The 22,477-nt window shown below is 46.4% G+C and overlaps 1 protein-coding gene across 7 annotated transcripts in view; it reads right to left on the bottom strand.

Moving 5' to 3' along the window:
* The window catches only part of AUTS2 (activator of transcription and developmental regulator AUTS2), a 1,079,185-nt gene that overhangs the window by 679,408 nt on the left and 377,300 nt on the right, over nt 1–22,477 (bottom strand). The gene's annotated exons all lie outside the window — the stretch shown is intronic.

Here is a 22,477-nt window from a genome sequence, read left to right on the forward strand (position 1 = left end):
CCCCCTGCCCTCCTACTCAGTACCATCCTTCTCAGAACAGAACCTCAGTTAAGGGCAAGTATTAAAAGCAGATTAATTCTAATACCATTAAAATCCAGACAGGTAAAGAAAGTTCAAATGGAAGAGCTTTAAAGAAAGGTCCCGAAGCATCTTCAACGGGGAAGAAATTCTTGCAAGGGGTAAGGGGTAGGGGGAGCGATGGGTGCGGGAAAGAAGAAAGTGGGACTCACCCATGCCCATTCTCCTCCGATGTCTCTGGATTCTCCTCTTCCTGGAACCCTAAAGATTCACGCAACAACAAAATCTATCCGTTTGTGCAACAAACTCTGAATACAAAGGTGAAGCGAAGAGAGCCCCTGCCCTCATGAACTCACAGCCCCGCTCCCGGGAACCTGACAGCAACACGCGATTCCAACCGAAGCTTTCATCTGCCGATTCTCAGCGAACTCAAGGCAGCAGATCTCAAGACATGCCCTTGACCTATGGGGGGATGCCAGGGAGAATTCGGGGAGAGGCTCTTTACAAGGCAACTCCGCAATTTTGGCTTGTTGATATTATATTTCATTAAATGCCTTCCTAAAACAATGTTTGGTGTCAATTTGGGGAGAGGTTTAAGTGGGTGGCAGGAAGCTGGCAAAGGTCCTGTCTAGAGAAATGGAGTCTCAGGTAGGCACCGTGTCCTATATATCCACAAGTTTCTGTGTCTGGCACACAGCAGGCATTCAACAAATATTTGCGGCAAGACAGGCTGCACCATCAAGCTGCGTTAATGTTTCCTTTCTCTCTCCTCTGCTATCTTAGACATACCCAGATAGCAAGCCCTGTTCCCAATAGAACCAAAAGTAGAGGAAAAGCCAAGATTCAAAAAAAGCCACGATAAGCTCTGGCAACCAGATGAGATGTATCGGGGGAAGAACTGGAACACTAGAATAAGAAATCCAAATTATGCTGATTCACCCTCTACAAAACCACATGAAACCTACTAAGAAATTTTTTAAAAATCAATATATCAACTGAAAACAACCACAATGATATTAGCTAATATCCAGCAAATGCTCACCTCTGCGTAGCACTATCTTAAGAACCTCACTTTTATGAACTCGCTTTAACGGTCTCAACTCTGTAAGGCGGGGGTAAGCGTTCAGGTCCTAAATGTTAACGAAATTCACCAGAGTGACAGAGAGTAAGTGGCAAAGCCAAGGCTGAACTCGGAAGGTGCAGCATTGGAGCCTCTGTTCAAACCACCGCATCGTCCCCCCAGCCACAGTCCCACTATGAACGCTGATGACGCATCAATGAAAATAAATATAAGTGACCTTAGGCAAACCCGTGTGTAACAGAAAAGGGAAGGATACACCCAAAAACTAGTTTCAAAGTAAGTTTTAAGGTATGTCCTCTCCTATTGTAAGCAACTCACGCAGGCAGATTATAGATAAATCTCACTTTACAATGGAATAGTACCACAAATTAAGTCAGACTCATGGAGCACGACTTGTTATAATTATAAGGAATGGTATTATAAAAAAACTTAAAAGCCAGGATCTCTTTTGTAGAGAAAAGAATCAATGGCATAGAGAAGAGTCCTTTTTTTTTTTTTTTTTTAAGATTTTTAAAATTTGATAGAGGGTACATGCACAAGCGAGGACAGCAGCCGGCAGAGGCGAGAGGGAGAAGCAGGATGGGGGCTCGATCCCAGGACCCCGGGATCATGACCTGAGTCAAAGGCAGACGCTTAACTGACTGAGCCACCCAGGTGCCCCTAGAAAAAAGTCCTACACAGATATCAAATCGTAAGCTTTGGCCTTGACTTGACTGTAATAATTTATCTCGAACAACTCCTTCTACTTTCACAGCTCTGTTTCCTGATTTATAAAAATCAAGGGGTTGAAGCAGGTCCCTGGTACACCGTTTAGTCCTAACAAGGTGTGATTCTGCGAAATCTAGATGTTACTGATTTTAAAGATGATGAGTCCAGCTGTACGTCCTATTACACTGAATACACTTTAATCCTTCCACGTGTAAATGTACAACTCAGCACATAAAAGGAAAGTACAAAGAATGGTAATTGAAGAAATTTTTTAAAAAGTATACTGTGCTCTTAAGCTGCATGAACAGACCTCAAAAGGGTTTAAACACACACACACACACACACACACACAACTATTTTCAGATATGCCAACTAAACAGGGAAAGTGATTTGCATTTCTATGGGAGGCTTAATGATGGTTTGATCTGGGGAGGCGGCAGGAGACACAGACCAGGGGGCTGAAATGAACATTAGAAAACAAAAAACCTAGCTGCTCCTCTCAACCCTCTCTGAGGCTCCCGGGAGGAGTTCTGAAGGGTTTATTGACCTTTCCGGGCGGGAATTTCTGTTCAAATTGTCTACCTGATCCTTCCACATAGTCCAAAATATTTAAGAGAAAATTTCTAACAATATTAGTGTTTTCAATTCTAAATCTGAAGACTGCCTTCCTGGGGGCATGCAGACCCTGGTGGCCAGTTCAAGTTCATCTGGGAAAAATTAACCTGAAAACTCTCGTACGTAAGCCAAAAGCCTTCTTCGTTGAAGAGGCCACAGCAGCCTCTCGGCCCCGTGGGAGATGCTCCAGCCTCTGAAGGGCAGGGAACTGGCTCTGAAGCCTGCATGTGGGAATTCTTGTTTGCACAAGTCACGGGCATTCTGCCTCTCATGAAATGACAGCATAGAGCTCAGAGGAGCGCCGCTCTGCCCTGCAGCTGTGGCCAGGACTGCAGTGTTTAAAGGTTACAGTGATTAAGCACTGTGATTAATTTAGTCTCAGCAAAATCAATTCCACTCAACCACAAATCTCTCATTTACATATCAGAGCAAGCTGAACTCAGGCTGATCAATGCGATATGAGAGTCACAACAATCTCCCACCTTCCCATGCTCAACATCTCCCTCCACGCCGGAAAAAAAAAAGGAAAAAAAAAAAAGGTATGTTATGGGGAAATCACAGGAAAAAAAAAAAAAATACATTCATTCTGGTAAAGTTTAAAACCATCTTTCATTGGCCTAAATATTATTTCCTTTCTTTGGCCTGGCCATGTGACAAGTGTCGAGTAGCCTTAAACTTCATTCCAGATTGCCACAAAATACTAGAGATTTAGAAACCTCCTGGCACTGTGGCTTCCTGGCATGGCCTTACACTGTCTTACCATACACACCATTGCCAAAACCCATCAGAGTGTATCTACTTGTGGGTCATATTCATTCCTGCAATAATACAAAAAAAATCGGCCAAGGAAAGGTACAAATACTTTCCTTTCTGTGCATGGTAGAGTCCACACATGTGACAAGAAAGGAATGAATCGTGTGACAGAGGCACAAGGGGCAAGAGCCAGTCACCCGTGAAGTCCCGTTTCTGCGGTCACCATCCAGATCAACTTCTGCCCGCAGAAGCAGCCAAAATGGGTCATCCTCATAATCCCCTCTCCATCCCCCAAATCCACCACAAAACAACACACGATCCCAGCAGCTAAACAAAAAACAGTATTACTTACATGAGGCTAAGGGGCCACAGAAGCTAACAGAAACTCCACCCCTGACCTTATCCATAACAATGTCAATTACATGTCATAACGTTAGCACAGAACGTTTACGTCAAAATGACCCCCTTAAAATTACTTCACCCCCTTCTGCTTTCAGAACAACCCAGGTCACCGTTATCAGGTAGGAAACGTGCACCTGACCAAGGGAAATTACTGTTTCTTTTTTTCGCTTTCTGTGTTTACTTACAATCCTTGTACCATTTTCTTAAAACACTGAGTGAGATCTGCCTTCCCTGCTACTGAAATCTTCCTCCTGATAGGAAGCAACAGCATCACTCTGAAACCAAGTAGGCCTGCTTCGGTTCCCCAGCTGTTAACTGCTAGAAATACAGACATTAGTCTGAATTTAAAATTTGAAGTTTGAACAAAAGCAGACAGGGAGACTGAGAATTTTCTGTAGGCAAAAAATGCAGCCCTGCATGTATAAGCATGAGGCCAAAAAAAAAAAAACAAACAAACAAACAAACAAACAAACAAAAAGATGGTCAGTGGATGCTGAAAATATTAATGTTTACAGAATGAAATTCAGACAGAACCAGAATAGAGACATTTCCCTGAGCCATGACCAGCTCAACGCTTTACCAATTTTTCTTAAAAGGAGGTACAGATAATTCACTCAAGAATGAAATTTCATTTAGTTTGATGTATTATTCACAGCCTGTTTTATATTATTTCTTTGCACGAACCGTGAATCAAGAAGACGATGCTCTTACAACACGGGTTGTATCATCGCAACTAATTCTTTCCTTATTATCCTTGTAAAGCTCCTGAGTAAAGGGCGCGATCACTGACGGGGGAAGTTATTACACAATGTGATATAGAGCGGGTGCAAACGTGAACTCAGAACCCAGATCCACCTGCCCTTAAATCCCACGTCAGCCACGTCACAGCTACTAAGAGTCTGGCAATGACTCAACCTCAACTTGTCTGTATCCGCATCTGTGAAAACAGGGATACCGAGAGCACCTATTTCCCTGAGTTTCCGTAAAGATAAGTGAGATCAGGCAAAGCACAATGTTCGGCTCGCGGTAAGCACTGAACAAAATGTTTGCTGCTTACTGTTGCTATTAATCCTTATCAGGCAATGTCACAGGCATAGGGGATTACAAGGGCAAATAGGACTTTGCTTTCTCCGGCTGAGATGGGCAGATTAGCTTTTGGTTCATCAAGGGGGGAAAAAGAAAGAAAGTGAATGAATGTATGAGTGTAACAGGACTTTAAGGGGAACAGGCAGTAGAGAGCAGTCACCAAATTTTCTCTTCACGTTCGACATAGCGGTCCAGTTACAATAACACGATTGACAACTGGCGCCACCAGGACAGCTGAAAATGAGTATTTATCCAAGGTATAACGGAAACATTATGCTCGTAATTTTAGTTCTAAGAAATTGGCCACAGCCTAGTGCTGCTTACTATGTGGGTGCCCAAAGAGAAAGATAGCCCGTAACAAGCAACTTGATGTCATTCGCAGGCACAAGCCATGCAGGGCCAGCCCGCGCCCGTCCCCCTGCCACACCGAGTCCGCTGGGCGACGTAATCCGAAACACGGTATGCAACGCCAGGAAAAGAACAGCTCCTTGACCAGACAACTAGAACTGCTGTCTCGCCCACAGCCACGTGTCGTTTGGAGAGGTGTGCGCATCCCTGTGTGCGCCCACGGGAGAGGTGAGGACTCACGCTGTAGGCGAGCGCACAAAGGAGAACATCGGAAAAGTCACAGAGAGCCGCGGAGGAAAAGAACATCTTTCGAGGAAGGGCCATGGAATCAATGTTGAGGTCTTGATTCAAACACCTATCGAGTGCCGGACACCATGGAATGATAAGCACCAGGAGGGACACGATGAATGAAAAGATCTGAATTATTTCTGAGTTGGGCAGGTTTTATTTCTAAGTAATAGAAATTTTTCGCCTTTAAAGTCATCCCAGGAAAATAAGAACTAGGAGGGATGCTTTGGGGTGGATATAGGCTTTTCCTTACAAATCCTTCCAATTAGTTAGGAACAAGGCCTGACTTGGTGCTTTACTGAGCTTATAACACTCCACTCCCCGGGTTTGCTTTCGGCCTCCGACAGAAAGAGGCGCAGGTCCACAGTCTTCCCTCAGGGAAGGGATCCAGCCTGAATCTCATGATATTTTCACTGTACTGTAGTCACGTTTACAGTTTCCTTCTTATGCCAAGTGATAGCTGCCTTCTGTTTATCATAATGACATATTTTCTTTTAAGGGCACGTGTCTAGGTTAAAACAACAACAACACACAAAAGTAGTGAGTTTTAAAAAATCTGCTGCATGAAAAACCGCACAGATGAGACTCCAAATGACAGCCGCGGGGGCGGGCGGCAGGCGACCCCGGCCCCTGCAGGTTCCGTGCGGTTAGCAAACTGAGCGACGGAGAACTCCCCCAGGCACCCTCTCCGCCACGTCCGCCTCCCGCTGCAGCCTCCGTGCCCCAAGACTGGACCTCAGCACCAGACGGCCGACTGGTGAGAGCATGGGACGAGGGTGACTACGTGAAGTTGTGCCGGCTTTGCTGCACCATTCAGTCCCACGTCTCTTCCTCTACACGGGGCGACTGAGGAGCGCTGAGGGCTGCTCGCACGGGCTTGGGCAGAATCCCCATCTCTGGGCAGCCAGGCCGGACGCCCTCCTCCTCACCTCTGCTCGCTGCTCGGAGTTTAAGACGACACGCATCCCGGGAGACAGGGTTTACTTGTCCAACCCAAGTCAGTCCTTGAGGTTTAGACAGCTGGCAGATTGCCACCAGCTCCAGGAAAAAAGGCAGGTTGTCAGTCACGGAAAGTGGAGTCATCACACCCGATTCACTGCGTCACAGGTAGGGACAGCTGCAAAGCTGCAGCACAGCTAATCCGTTTCCAGCCGCGTCACCCCATTCCCACTCCCTGCCGCCCCGAACTGGAAAGGGAACAGGGTTCTGCCAAGAACGTACATCTTCACTCCTGTGCTAGCTCCACGGAAAACCACTCTGAGGAGACTTTCTGCACAGAAGGTTCCTCCTCCTCTAATACTTCCACGTCCGCAAAACACACACACACACAAGCACTGGCCTATTCAGTGTATTTTATTTCTCTGTTTATTTCTCTGTAACCCAGACTCTAGAAAATCCTCTTGCTAAATGATCATTTGTTTTATCTTCTACAGCCCTAGCAAGAAATATCTGACATTATAAATACCACTCAGCTACCTGCTCTGCAAAGCCAGCATCACATGCCCATCAGGTCACACAGGTGTTCTTATACTGGAGTTCACGGGCAAGCTGTTTTCTCAGCGTCAGCTGGATGTGCTTTCAAATATGAAGCTTCATCGGATCTTCCTGATTTCAAAGACAAAGTTGGAGTCCTCTCGCACGCTCCCTGAACGATCACCTGTAAACGATGACGACAGGACTACCTCCACGGGGTCCCTGGCCGGCGTGCCGCCCCACCTCCTCACGTAACACAGGGGTCTACGCAAGGAAAGGAGTGTGGGTAAGAGGCTAAGGGAAGGAGAGATAGAGAAGTGGAAAAGGAAGGGGAGGGAGAAGGCAGGAGGTGCAGCAAGGAAGAGAATGAAAGGAAGAGAAGACAAAAGAGAGTATGGAGAACGCCTGACTGCAGACCACTTAACGCAGAAACCCAGGTTTTCACCTGATGTGTTCCAGAAAATGGATTTTATTTTTTTTTAAGATTTTATTTATTTATTTGACAGAGAGAGATCACAAGGAGGCAGAGAGGCAGGCAGAGAGAAAGGGGGAAGCAGGCTCCCCGCGGAGCAGAGAGCCCGAAGCGGGGCTCGATCCCAAGACCCTGAGATCATGACCTGAGCTGAAGGCAGAGACTTAATCCACGGAGCCACCCAGGCACCGCATAGAAAGTAAATGTTAAAATCATGTGTGAGTTCAGTAAGAATCTATTATTTTTATGAAGAGGCCTCTTCCCAGAGAGCTAACAGCATGAAGCACGCAGGCACAAGAGAAAGCCCTAGATGCAGGCAGGGCCCGGGCAAGGGTAGACGGGTAAAGCCCATGCACGCTCCGCCCCGTCCTGCGAGTCCGCCCGTTCGAACAGACTCCTCTCCCGCCGCCTGAAGCACCCGGGCAGGTTGCCGAATGGGGCCTCCTCGCTAGGCCGGCACCTCCGACCCCTCTTGGGCCCAGGACACCCCAGCCGGTTCCTGTCAGAACTTGGCACCAATGATACTACGCAGAGAACAAAGGTGGCAAAGACGAAGGTGGGGCAAAGAGGACAATGCAGCTCGGGAGCGGGTGGCCTCCTTGAACAGCACACCCAAGCAAGCCAGCCTGGGCCCCCCACTCACAGCGAGGGGACTCCGCGAGTCCTCGAACCTCACAGCCCTCCCAGGCTGCGTGAGAGGCTCACGGGACAGGTGATGCCCACACAGAGAAGGAGAAAGCCAGAGGGCAACTCCTCTGCCTCCGGGCCCAGCAAGCACGACAGAGGCACCAGCTTCCAGCAGCGACTGAGGCCGCCAGGCCACTCTCAGGCTGAGCCCACAGCTGGCTGGTGAGGTACGAGCGTGCGGTCATCTGCAGGGTGCAAAGAACCTAAGTACGAAAAGATGGTGGGGCTCCCGGGTGTGCAGGCAGGGAAGCGGCCGACTCTTGGTTTGGGCTCAGGTCATGATCTCAAGGTCCTGGGTTCGAGCCCTACATCGGGCTCTGCACTAAGCGGAGAGTCTGCTTGAAAGTCTCTCTTTTCCTCTCGTTCTGCCCCTCTCCCCATGTGCGCTCTCTCTCGCTCACTCTCTAGAGGGGAGGGAGGAAGGAAGAAAAGATGGTAAGAAAAAAAAAAGCCAAGCACTGCTGGCCCGCTTGGGTCACCAGCACTGAACTTTGATGCCGCCCACCTCCCACCTTTATGTCCTCAAGGCAGCTAAGGCTTCCATGGGGCTAGGGACTCTGAAATCATTTTTAAGGTAAATTCATGATACAATTGGTAAAGGAGTCAAGTTTTCTAATTTGGGACATGATATCGCCTTCATGGGGAAATGGTTTCCAAGTTCCAAGGAAGTGACTGACTGACGGGTTTTTAACAATGTGATGAGCTAACCTGGAGGAGAGAAGGTCCGCAAGAAAGTCAGGGCGGCGAGGACACAGTGGAAAAGAAAAGGGGGAGGCACAAGAAGAAAGAAGACAGTGGAGACCCGCGTGCTGCTGGGCTCGGTCAGGATCCAGCTCCTCAAGCACGTCAGAGCTGCGGGTCAACCCCAGCAAGAAGCCCTCACTGACATGCGGTTCTCGACTCTCTCCTCAGCCAGCATGAGTGACTCAGTGGCCTTCTCCGTCCTCAGCGGCCCCCGTCCTGCTTCATTTAGTCACAGTTGGTAATAGGGCCCTTGGGAGAAATCTTGCCTTTTCCTAATTTCAAATCAACACACTGAAGTGGCCTCTCCTCCTGTTTTAAAGACAAACCTCCAGAAGTTACTAATAATCTGACAGACCTTTCTAGATAACAACCAAATCAAAAATGTGTCAAAAATCACTCCAGTAACCAAAGCAAATCTCTCTGAGCTGTCCAACAATGGCTTCGATGTGCTCAGTGCTCATTACCCGCTTTTCCTCCCAGTTCCCAAACCCTGTTCGGTGAGCACCGTAGAAATGGAGAGATCCCGCTCGGTGATACTGAGGAGACTCAGTTTGGGCATAATTTAAGATCGTTAGATGGAAACAACCAAAAGACTTGCACGATGCTTAAGAAACTTGTTCTTATGATCCTGCCTCAGGACAACTCAGGTCATGCAAAATCACAGGGGCTGAAAACAGCGAAGGTTTATTTCTCACTCACGTGATGGGTCTACGATGGATCAGCAAAGGCGGTTTGCATCTGGGCACTCAGGAACCCTGGCCGATGAAGCGGCCCCATCCTGAATACTGCTCGTCCTCACAGAGGACCAGAGAATGCGGTAAAGTACACACTGGGAAGTCAAGTTCACTTTTTTTAGGCAAAATCAAGTCCTATGGCCAGTCGGGGTCAAACGTGGTCACGGAAGGCCGTGTGTCTAGCGACAGGGAGGAGGAAGCTGGAACGTTTGCTGACAGCCTTCATGACGACCACAATGTGGTGCTATTCTGAATACACCTGGGTGTGAAACTTCCAAAACACTAACTACAAATCAAGAAGCAATTTTTTACCCTGTTCCTTAAGATTATGGGAAAAAATCACGATTAGCAGTCTGAGGGTGGAAGACAGATTTGACAACTCTGCCACGAGTATCATGTACGTTCAACTGAACAAGAGAAAATGAAACTGTTTCGCCTATTTTAGTTAAAAATGTCCTTCACGACAGCTGAGACATATTTTAAAAAAAATAAGATTCACATATAAGACAACTTTGTTAATTACCACCATATAACGCGGAGTAGAAAAGACAGGTATTTAACTGTTGGTCCCCAAAGAATAACAGAGATAAAGCCTCATGTGTGAATAGTGCTTCACAGTTTTAAAAAATATTTTGGCATATGTCACTCTGGGCATGTGCCTAAAATAATAGATTCTTTAATATTTTAGAGATGGGCAAGGTAGACATGCAAACCTCTAAAAATTAAAAAATTAAAAAAGAAAAAGAAGTGCCTGGAACTTACCAAGTCAAAATAACACCAGTTGAGGGGTCCTAAGAGCCGAGCTAGAGGCCAGCCCCACCACTCACAAGTCATGAGACTCTCTGGAGAGTATTTTAACCAGCAGCCTCATTTTACTCCTACGTAAAGTAGAAGTAATAATACCCTGGGCCCAGCAACTTCATGAGGTTATTATGAGGCTCGAATAAAGAAATGTACCTGCAAACACTTTTCAGACTGTAAAAGAGGACTCAAGTAGAAGGGCACGATTCTTATTATAGAAGGTCTTTGTCATGGGCAGCGACACTTAATGTGAGCATAAAACCATGGAGGGAAAGTAAGACTCAGTTCCTTCCCTAAGTAAAATTAAAGTAACATTTTGGGATTACCTAAGTCGTTATTAAGGCTTGCTGCAATTTGGAAAGAAGAACATCGCCCACCTGTGTTTTAACCCATGTTATTTCCAGTCTCCTCAAGGCTGCAAGGTAACTAGCCCCTTTATGAGACTAACGTTAAACAAATACCACACTTCCCCTGCAAACTTCACCTATCCATGAAAATTTTTATGTTGTTTTGTTTTTTTCTCATGAAGCCCTCGGGTATCTTGAAGGAAGTAGAGAATAAAAACCATGTCTATATGGGCCTATAGACCTGGTGATTTATTTGCTACAAACTCAAAACTCTATATAGAATTGTGGTAAATATATATGTTTGGTCCTTGTCTTCAGCTCCTGACACATGGCTCCCAGACCCGCTGGAATTTCCTGAGTGATAGTAGTGTCCTCTGTTCTGAGACAAACTTGGATCCCCCAGAGACCTTCAGGATGGGAGCTGGTTGCCAAAGAGACCAAGGCATGATGAGGGGACTGGAACTTTCCGTCAGGTATCCCTGAGCCCCAGGGCAGGGAACAGACACACACTGGAGATCCTCCATCGCCAGTGGCCAATGATCTCATCAACTGTGCTGGGAAACGAAACTTATAAAAACCCCTACACGACAGGGTTCAGGAAACTCTGGGTTGGCGAACGCTTCCAGGTGCTGGGGGGTCCGTGCCCGGAGAGAGGACAGCAGCTCCGACTCCTCGCTCCACGTCTGCCCCGGGCGTCTCTTCCAGTTGGCGACTCCTGAATCATATCCTTTGTAACAAATCGGTAATAGTAGTAAATAAAGTGCTTTCCTGGGTTCCAGGAGTCCCAACCCAGCAAATTATTCAACCTGAGGAGGGAGGGCATCATAGGAGCCACCAAATGCACAGCTCATCCATCAAAAGCGCAGGTGACGACCTGGGTCTTGTCACTAGCATCTGAAGTTGGTGGGGGGTGGTCGCGGAACTGACCCCTCATTCTGCCCGGTCTACGTTCACTTCGGGTAAGTTAGTGTCAGAAGGGGACTGAGTTACAGGACATCCAGTTGCTATCTGGAGAGCTGGGTAATTGGTTGGTGTGAGAAAAACCTCCACACATTCACTGTCATACGTATTATGAATTAAAATAGCTAAATACGAAACATGAAAACCAGGGACAGTATCCTAAGTACCTTAAATCATGTATGTGTAGAATTCACAAATTCAAAGAACTGCAGAAATTTTAGTGAGAGGACGGCGCTATCATCCACAAAGTCACAATTTTTAAAATCTCAGAACTTCAAATTCTGGAAAATCACATATTATTTTCTTTTTTTTTTAAGATTTTATTTATTTATTTGACAGAGAAAGATCACAAGTAGGCAGAGAGACAGAGAGGGGGAAGCAGGCTCCCCACTGAGCAGAGAGCCCGATGCGGGGCTCGATCCCAGGACCCTGAGATCATGACCTGAGCCAAAGGCAGAGGCTTTAACCCACTGAGCCACCCAGGCGCCCCTTTCTTTAGTTTTCTGATGAGATTTCAGTAAGAGATGAGGTGGAGTCACAAAACAAGGACAAGGCCACACTGAGGTTTTGGGTGCAGGCCTTCTTATGCAGAGAGCTGCGGCCTTTCAATAAAAAACTCCCTGACCATTTCATAGATTTACAATAACTGAAATGTACTGCAGGCCTAAGAATTCACAGATCACATACAAGAGAAGACAGCTCACGCAGATGTTAATTTGTAAAAGGAAGAAATACATAATAAGCACACGACAGAGTAGAATATACATGCGTGACCATAAAAAAATGGATTGGCAAAACAAAACAGAATTACCTGTCCATAAAATAACAAAATCAGAGCCTCATTTCACATTATATATTAAAATATTTAATTTAATTATTTAAATTATTTAAATTTGTAATTTAATTTAATGAAATTATAAATTTTTAGATTTTTAAAATATATAAAATATATTTTATACATAATATATAATATATGTCATATTATATATAAATGTATAAATATGAAATATAATTTAAATTAGATTGAAATTTAAATAATTTGATCTAAATCAAATTATTTAAATATTAATTATTTAATTTAATATAATAAAATAATGTGAATTAGAGTTGGCTACAAGTAGTAAAACCATAAAATAAAGGAAACTCAAGCTAAATCACTGATTTGTGGGAGAGGAATACAGAAAATATATGGATATGTATACAGTTAAGACACTCAAGTATTTTTCTTCACAAACAACTAAGAAGGAAATGTGTTTTAAACGAATGAGAAAGGGTGAATTTAACATATGATGGGTTTGTACATAAATGATGTGGCCAATAAAAGCAGAGTCGCAGGACACGAACAACGTACAGATGAGACAGGAGGGATCACTAACACGTGGAAAATGTCCGGTCTCTCCACGAGCCACAGGAGGGCTGTGGTAACAGTGGTCCACTCTGAGCATCTGTGAGGAGAAGATCCATCCGAGGATACCTAAGGGCGGCCAAAAGGCAGTCCGTGCCCTTACGAATGCGGGAAGCAAAAATTGATAGAAAATCTTAGGCAACGTGTACCAAGAGTCTTAGAAATATTCAGACACTTTAAAGAAAGGGTGGACAAAAGATAAAGGGCACGAGCTTCAGGGACAGCCGGGATTCAAATCCCCCCTTCACCTCCCTTGACTTGTGAGCTCAGGGGGAATCAGCCTCGCCTCACCAGTGTCTAAAATAAGGATAAGTTCATCCTTACTTTGTAGGATGGACGTGGCAATTGAAATGTGTACTGTGGGTCAAGCATTTATTACAGTGACTGTCACATAGTAAGTGCTCAATAAATCTTAGGTAAGGGCGCCTGGGTGGCTCCGTGATTTAGCATTTGCCTTCAGCTCAGGTCATGATCCTGGGTCCTGACATCAAGTCCCGTGTCAGCCTCTGTACTCACCGGAAAGCCTGCTTCTCCCTCTGCCACTCCCCCTGCTTGCGTCCCCTCCCTTGCTGTGTCTCTGCCAAATACATAAATAAAATCTTTAAATACTCAATCTCAGCTAGTATCATTATCATGACCATGCCCACCACCCCCGAATCCACTCTGGAAAATGACCCAAGTACTCGTATGAGTTTGTAAGGATCCCAGAGAAATGTGTGCACACACACCTCTGAAGAAAAAGCTATAATTAAATACAGCAAATGAAAGAGTAGTTACAGAATGTTATTATAACATTAGGGATGAGTTTACTTTTTCTAGGTTTCTCTAGCTACAAAGAAAATGTTACTTCTTAGAAAAAGTTACTATTTACAGTTATGAAAGGTTATCTACTATTGTGAGAAAAAGAAAGGGAAATCTCCCTGCTCGAGGTTATCTTAATTCTGTGACAATAAATATAATAAAATTTAAACAAAACCCAAGTTGTTTCCCCAAGCATCCTCTCCAGGCGTTTAGGCATTTTTATTTCTTCCCGTCCCCGAGGCATGTAAGGAAAGCATTTGAAGTAACAGGCGTCAAGAGGGCCACGGAAGGTAGATTCTGAGCCCCGTGGAAAGGTGGTGCTGTCGCCTGTGCCCAGCGGTCCTCGGCTAACACACAGGGAGGCGGACCAGGGTATCGAAGTGTTCTCCGGGGTTCAGAGTGGAGCGAAAGCTCAGATCTGTATAGAAGCAAAGGCACCAAAGTCCGATCCCTTCACCTCCGGCCCCTTTTGGAGCAAAACCTCAGAGACAAAGCGGAGGGGAGGCTTCTGAGGAGGGAGCATCCCCACGAGACGCCAGGACACGCGCTGCTACGATCCCCTCTGGGTCCCCTCCGTTCCCTTCCTGGCTCTGTCCCGGCATCCAGGGAGTGACAAGGGCACACGGCCGTGCTCATACTGTGAAGGTAGCTCAAGCACACATCTCTGATCTGGCGGGGAGTCGGGGGGTGACCCAGGCTCTCGTGCCATCTGCCTGCGGAGGGAAACGACAACAACAGCAGCAACAGCTGGTGCGCGCAGCAGCAAGATGCCGGTCCTGCAAGTGACAAGATGGGGAATGACAGGAAACAGCTTTTCACTCCTCCGACAGCAAAAGCAGCGCGCAGCCCGCGTGCCCGTGTTTGGAAACCTCCAGCTGCTGCTCTCGCCTCCCATTGCCATCGCTTTGTTCAGACGACACCGGAAAGCCTGCCTGCGCCTTCCCCGGCGCGGTCTTTCTTCGGGGGAACGCACAAAGCCGGCAAACGCGGGCTTCTCCCCCTCCTCCGTTCTCTTGCAGGCGATGCGGGATGAATTTTAAGTGTCGCCGTGGAAGGAAAAAACAATGTGCCAACAGCAACATGTGAGCTTCTGTGAAACTTTTTCCAGTTGTCTTTTTCAAGGAAAATGTACCACGTGCTGTGCTTTCTGGCATGTGGCAGAGAAGCGAACGTTAGACTTGGAGTTGGACTTCGGAGGAGCTGAGGCCTCAAAAGCCTACAGTGAGTGGTTCTGGGGATGGGCCCTTGGCCTCCACCGAACTACGACATGGAAATGGTCGGCCTTGCCTCTTCAGCCGCTGCACTGCACGCCACCACGTGCACGGCCTTCCTCTCCACTTTAAACGCTGGGGTGATGAAGCCAGACAGAGGGCAGTACTCAAAATAATATATGAGGGGCGCCTGGGTGGCTCAGTGGGTTAAGCCTCTGCCTTCGGCTCAGGTCATGATCTCGGGGTCCTGGGATCGAGCCCCGCATCGGGCTCTCTGCACAGTGGGGAGCCTGCTTCCCCCTCTCCCTCTGCCTGCCTCTCTGCCTACTTGTGATCTCTGTCTGTCAGATAAATAAATAAAATCTTTAAAAAAAATAAATAAAATAATATATGCACAGCCAAGTGTCAGAATTTCCAAGGACTGGCAAAAAATGTCAATCAAATACTCTCACTTAGAGTTCCTTGTATGCTAAATGCAAAAAACCAATTTTCTGGGTACTTTGGAATATGCATGTGAAATACGTGAAAATTACAGAGTAAAATTTAAAACTTTATTAGATGCCGCAGATCACATGTGGGAATCTGTTTTAGGCTCCATCAGTCTTTCTTGTCCTGTGTGACCTTGCACAGCGGATACACTACCCAAGTGCCCCCGTCTCTCTCCTCCTTCATCAGGACAGCTCGGCCGCGAAGACCCAGGTCCGGTCCCGTCTCCCGCAGGCCTCCCGCAGGTTCCCTCCTTGAGTGGGCTCGTCCTTCGCCTGAACTCAGACAGCACGGGTGTGCCACGACAGCCCTCCCGGCAGTAACTTCCCTGCCGAGAGGCAGATCTGCCACAACACAGAGTAAACTCCTCCACGGACGAGGTCGCATCTGTCTGATCTTTCCACACTGGTCCTAACATAACTCTTGGCAATCATTTTTTTAAAAAATCTATTAATCACTACTATGTGCCAGACATCAGCGGTTCGAAGTCTGATGGAGGACAGTTCCTTCCCCTCGGGGGCTGAGAGCACAGTGTGAACCGGCTATAAAGGCAGGAGTTGTACAATGTGTGCGGGGTTAGGAACGAGGCGCTGTGGAAGTACCGACCAGGCCACCCACGGGAGATGCTCAGTGAACTGTCCGGAAGGAAAACCGCCTTTACAACAGTCCGGCGGCTGAGTGAGCTCCCTGGAGAAGTCCGCTCAGCTGCGTAATCTGTGCCTCCGTCTCCTCGTCTATGAAACAGGAGAACCTCCTAAGATCTCATGAGAGTCAACTGAAATGATATTTTAAGCATTTAGAACAGTATCTGGTGCGTGGTATGTACTCAGCAGAAGTGGGGTACTGCTTGCTAGTGGCTCTACTCCGACAAGAGTGAGGGACACACAAACTCCTTGATTCATCTACTGAGGGACGTACCTCTTCATGTTAACAGGCTCTCACGTCCCGTGTCTAACCCATCAGCAAATCCGGCCAAGCAGAAGCCCCTCACGTCTCACTACCGCTACCACCACGCATCTAAGCTCCCGTCATTCTCACGGATGCTCACCCCGTTCACGGCCAAACCCGACTCCCTGCTTCCACCGAGGTCCCCACGCTCAACGCAGTGGCCAGGGTGATCCCTTTGAAGTGTAAAAAAGCGTCCCCCACTTCCCAGTCCCGTCTTTATCGTAGCCTACGATGCCCTACACTTGCTCTGGCCTTTCATGTTTTTCCCCTCTGACTTCTGCTACTTCCTCACTGACCTCTAGCCATGCCGGTCTCCCCTTTAAAGCTGACTTTTGCCTCAGAGCCTCTGCCTTGCGGCTCCCTCTGCCCACGGCGTCCTACTCTCGGATACCGCCACGGCTCATACCTTCTGCCTGTCCAGATCTCAAATGCTAACTCAACGGTCCGATGTCTCCTGATTGCTGATGCCTTTTCTGAACACTTGATTTTCAACAGCAGCAAACCCCCCACAGACACACCCCCTGCACTCACTAGGCCCTTTACCTGCTTCGTTCTTTCCCGTTGCTCACAACCGCGCCCGCCAGGGTCTGTATTTACTGTTTATTCCGCACGGTCTCTCTTCCCCTACAAGAATCCAAATTCTACAAAGGCTGAGATTTTAAGCTGGCGTGGTCACTGTTAGATCCCTGGTATCTGGAAAGGTGTTTGGATCAGAAAAGATACCCAATAACTTTCTGAATAATGAATCAATGAGTGAATGAATGGCAACCGGAAATTATAAAGGAAAACGAAGGCACAAGAGAATTAATTCTGCATTTATACTTCACAGTACGTGTATACTGGTTTACTGTCCTTTATAGTTTAAACTCGGTTATCACACAATCCCTTTTCTGAGGCCTGTGGACGTTACGTTTAGTGGGAAGAGAATAATCACCATTTCATAGAGGATAAAAGAGGAATAGAAAAGTAAATGGTTTACACGGTCAAACAGCCAGTAAATACCGGGGGGCAGGGGTGGAGGAAAAAAAAAAAAGGACAGAAGCAAGTCCACTCTTCCCAGCACCCTAGCCTACTTCTCAAGTACGTAAAGACCATGACCTTGTTAACCTTAATAATTAACTGCCTCACAAAACATGCTGCCCGTTCCCTCCCTCTTAAATCCTAAGTAGCTGAACCTAATAGCTATGTCTAGGAACACAAAGGGGCAAGAAGCGTGGGGCATCGCTCTATATTGTAACTTCTTTATATTCTAATACGACCTTTTTGCTTTTTAACAGCACTTTCTTTCCAATACAACACGCAGCCAAGTCCATCGATTGTGAAACAAAAATCTAAACCATCAGGTATGCTACTAGGACATGCAGACAGGGACCCAGTGCACCAGCAACACTTACTCACCGCCCAGCTCCCAGCGAAGTGAGTAGCTGTAGACTCTGTCCGAGCACGCGGTTAAATCTTCACATCATTCTGCCTTGGATTGCAGCCGGCTGTGCCCTGTAAGCACCCGGACTCTCCCCACACACCCCCCACTCTTCCTCTCTCCCTTTACCCTTTCCTCTCCTTCTCTCCCCACCCCCTGCCTCAGAAGCTCCTCCAAGGATGAGGGATGCATCTTGACGAGCTCAGCACTTTGATGACTTTTTTCACTTGAAGTGAGTTTGCACGAATTTGAAGTGGTGCTGCACCAGGTCGTAGCCGCTTACGCAAGAGCCTGGAAGCAGAGCGGCCAAATCAGCAGCACTGAGTGACACCAGAGAGGCTCTGTCCCCTCCACAAACCCAACTTTGAGTTCCGCCAAGTCAGAGCATCCCTCCACACTGCTTCCTTCATCAGCGCCCTCTGACTTACACAAGTGGAAATAAACCAACGCTGGCTGGAAAAGAGCGACAGGTCACGAACGCATTCTGCGGTACCTCTGGGTCAGGGGGACACTGTGACAGAGACAGCCAGGACTGATGTTGACGGGAAACTTCAGCCAGCCGTGACCTCTGGTTTGCAGTATTAGAGGAGCCACACAGAGTCGGACTGAGGCTGATGCCCCAGCAGTCCCATCACCCTTGCCCACTGTACAGGGACCACACTGCTTGCTTACGGGACAGACACCCAGTCCAGGCCCAGTGGAGCCCATGGAAGGCCCCCCACTCCTTGCCAGCAACGGAGTACAGGCCTATGCCATTCAGGACATGGCAATGGAAGGTGGCGGTTCTTACATTTCTGCCCTAAATTGGTCCAAAGAGACAGAGGGGAAGACTCTTCTTCCCTTGGGCAGAAGCCTGCTTGCTCCCGGAGTCTCTCGGTCTCCCACTGTTGCTCAGACCCTTCTGCAAACAGCGGTGAGCCAGCCACCTGACCCGGACTGCTCCTGTTAGCCATTCGCAAGCAGCTTATGGATGACACGGACACCATGCATGCTAACAGGTGAGAGAGACAGAAATGGGCATTCGTGGACAGACACTCCATCCAGCTACCCTATCAAGCAGCCCTGAGGCCCTCCCCACCTCTGCACTTCCTGTTACGTAAGCCAGTAAATTTTCTTATTGTTGAGCAAGTTTCAATCAGGTTTTCTCATACTCACGGTTGAAAACATCCTAACTCAAAGATCATCTAATAGAAAAATCAGTTTGGTACCCATTTCAACACCATACTTCAATTCAGAGCCATAGAACAAGTCTCAGTTTTCATGTGAAACTGACCTTATCGGTCGCAAACAAAAAAACCATCTAACTTTAGTTTAGCTGGGTACACGAGACACCAAACATTACTATGAAACAGTACTTCATGAACTAGCTCCGTGAAAAGAAGCAGTCCGAAACAGAAAACAAACACAAGTGGGCCAGGGGTCCCATTCTACCTGTCATGCCCAGAGCATTCACGGCGAGCAGGCCAGCTGCAGGACCGTTCCTTAAACAGTGTCTGTGCTGGACAGCGTAGCGTCTGCACCTAAAACAATGTCCATATCCTCCTCACCCAATGATACCACAAGAACGTGGCTTTGGGCTACCTGTGACCTAAGAGACAGAATTATGAAAGAGAGATGTGCTCTAGATCCTGAGGCTAGAAAAACGAACACAGACTCTGAAGACCCTGATTCAAGTCCCCCTACACGGCCGGCTCCAAACCATCCTGAAGCCAGGGGAGTGAGCAGCAGATCCTGAGTGAGAGACAATGTGCCCATTTCCAGGCCTATTAGATTCCAGAAAGCACCTTTCTAGCAGGCCATAATTCCGTCTCTGTGAAATGAAAGAGTTGTTTGTGTTCCTTCCTGAGACGGTCCGTCTCTGCTCCAATATGCTAGGCCACATAACCAATCAAAGACTCAATTTACGACTGTGCACAATGAGGATTTCAGTCTTAATACCTAGACTACTTATGGTACTCATTCATAAATATTTATTAGGTGCCTACTATGTGCCAGGCAGTGTGCCAAGGCCCAGCAGAAAGGAAAAGATAAACTATGATTCTTACCCCCCACAGAATTACAAACCCACAGAAAGGCTTGTAATGAGTATAAAAGTTTAGTGAACTAAATTAAACCCAAACACTTTATAAAGTACATAACTGTTAAGTCCCAGTGTTCTATGATGAAAATAAGGAATCAGAAGGATGATCTCCAAGTCCCACATGAATTTCAGAACTATAAAGAACTTATGCTCAAAGCAGAATAAAATGTTCTCGGTGGGTAATGAGGAGCAGTTTCCAAAAATCAATTTTAAAAGATTGTGCATCTACATCTGCCAAAACCTCACACACGACTTTCACCCTCGTTTTTCTTTGCTATTTCCACTGAGAAGCATGAGACAGTCAGAAACCCTTCCGGACTGGCCTTGCTGATCATACCTCTTGCACCTTGAAACTTTTTCAAACCCCTCCTAAATTAGTTCTTACATTTTATTGAATAGGAAATGTGCCATTTATAGGATCTGGTCTCTGTGGCTATGGGGTATTACACATATAGTGAGCAAAAAATGCATATGGAACTGAATTTTAAAATTCATAATATGGAAAAATATGCAAACTTCATGACTTACTCCTTGAAAGTTGTTCTGTTTCCTCAAACTTCCACATAACTACCAAGATTTTCCATACATTCTCCAGAGACGTTTTCTTACAACCACTGATTAAAATAAAGGTGGGGAGGTGTGCCCGGGTGGCCCAGTTGGTTAAGCCTCAGATTCCTGGTTTGAGCTCCAGTCATGATCTCTGGGTTGTAAGATCAAGCCCTGTGTTGGGCTCCAAGCTCAGTGAGAACCTGCTGGAGATGCTCGCTCTCTCTCTCTCCCCCTGCCCCTGCTCACAGACACAACCTCTCTCTCTAAAATAAAAAAATAAGATCTTTTTAAAAAACTTTAACATGAGACAACTTAAATGTCTTTAAGCCATTATCAGAAAATCCTTCTTTGAGTACAGCTTTACTGTCTGTTACTCTCTTAAAGTAGCTTTTAAATCCACTGATTCACAGCTATTTGGATCTTCTGAACTTAAAGATTAAGACTGATTTACAAATAAGCTGAAACGGTAGAATGTGAACATTAACAAGATCTGTGACTCTGGGCAAACATTACCTTCAATTTTTCCATCTCCTCCTCCCCAAACACACACAAAGTAGTCACATACTCATTCCAGATTTTTATTAAGGAACTCAAAAATACCATTAGTTTTATTGCCAACCAAACGCACACTCCTTCACTGAATGTGTCAGCTAAAAATCCTAAGTCTCATGTCTCTCAATTCAATACTTTCACAGGTTTTTGAACATAAGTTCACTTTCAGCCCTCATCAATCTTATTTTGGCCACTGCCCATATGATAAAAAAATCTACGTATGTATTGTTTCTCCCACCCTCCAAATTTATGATCTTTCCCATTATTGCATCGTTTAAAACCATGTCTTCATTCCAACAAGGACAAAATCTGAGTAAGATAGTCAAGGACGGTGATTTCTGCAATGATCCTAGAAAGTCAAAACCAGAATGAAATATGTTTTCTTGACCAGTGACCTTTAAAACAATTATAAAATTCATTGTAACTTTTAATGATCATAACGCCACCTAACTGATATTTTTCTACTTATTCACAAGAGCACCATGAGAGACAAGGCTAAAAATCTTGCTGAAGTCCAATAAACTGAGTCTATGACTTGCCTCTCAGTTAACGTCCCAGTAGTTTTGCTTAAAAAAAAAAAAAAAAAGTGGGGGGCACCTGGGTGGTTCAGTGGGTTAAAGCGTCTGCCTTCAGCTCAGGTCATGGTCTCAGGGTCCTGGGATGGAGCCCCAAATCAGGCTCTCTGCTCGGCAGGGAGCCTTGCCCCCCGCCCCTGCCCCGCCCCCTGCCTCTCTGCCTACTTATGATCTCTGGCTGTCAAATAAATAAATTAAATCTTAAAAAAAAAAAAAAAGGAATTAGTGAATTCATGCTGGCCTTCTGTAAGAAAGTGCTTGTTACATCACTTATTCTGAAATACTGTCAAGCACCCATATGAAAGGTCACAGAATGGACTTACATGGTCTTCACTAAAGTCAAACCCATTGCCTCAAAAATGACAGGATGTCTGCACCACTTGAATCAGGAGACTTGAATCCGTTCTCCGCAGGGAGGCAGGTGCTCCTTACCACCCAGACTTCCACCTTCAACTTCTAGCACTACCCCCCGTTTGGTCAGAAGGTCACTTTCCTTCACAGAGAGGTCAAATGGAGAAGTGACAGAAAGGATTCCTGCACTCGGGGTCACCACTAGTAGGAGTCGCCAATCTCAGACAAAACCTATAAGAGCCCTGATTTATTTATTTATTTTTCATGTTTGAGATTTGTTAGGACTAGCTCTTTTTCCAGCCAGCACTGAACAAGCCTTCCAGCATCTAAAAGCACAGGCTCGGATCAGCCCATCTTTCTGTTGTCAGGCAGACAGACCATCCCAACACAAATACAGAAGGGTGGGGTCAACGCCAAGTCTGGTCCTCGGGAACTGGTGCTCTAGCCAACGGGCACGCAGTCAGCCATGACCAATTTTTTTGTTGCTGTTTTAAAAGGGGGGGGAAGAACCCCTTGTCACAAGATGACTGGAGACACTGGCCAAGAAGTGGCGCCATCTGCTAGTCTGTGGGAGAACAGAAT

This window comes from Lontra canadensis, unplaced genomic scaffold (assembly GCF_010015895.1).
Source record: "Lontra canadensis isolate GAN:19392208 unplaced genomic scaffold, GSC_riverotter_1.0 scaffold45, whole genome shotgun sequence".
Classification (NCBI taxonomy): Eukaryota; Metazoa; Chordata; class Mammalia; order Carnivora; family Mustelidae; genus Lontra; species Lontra canadensis.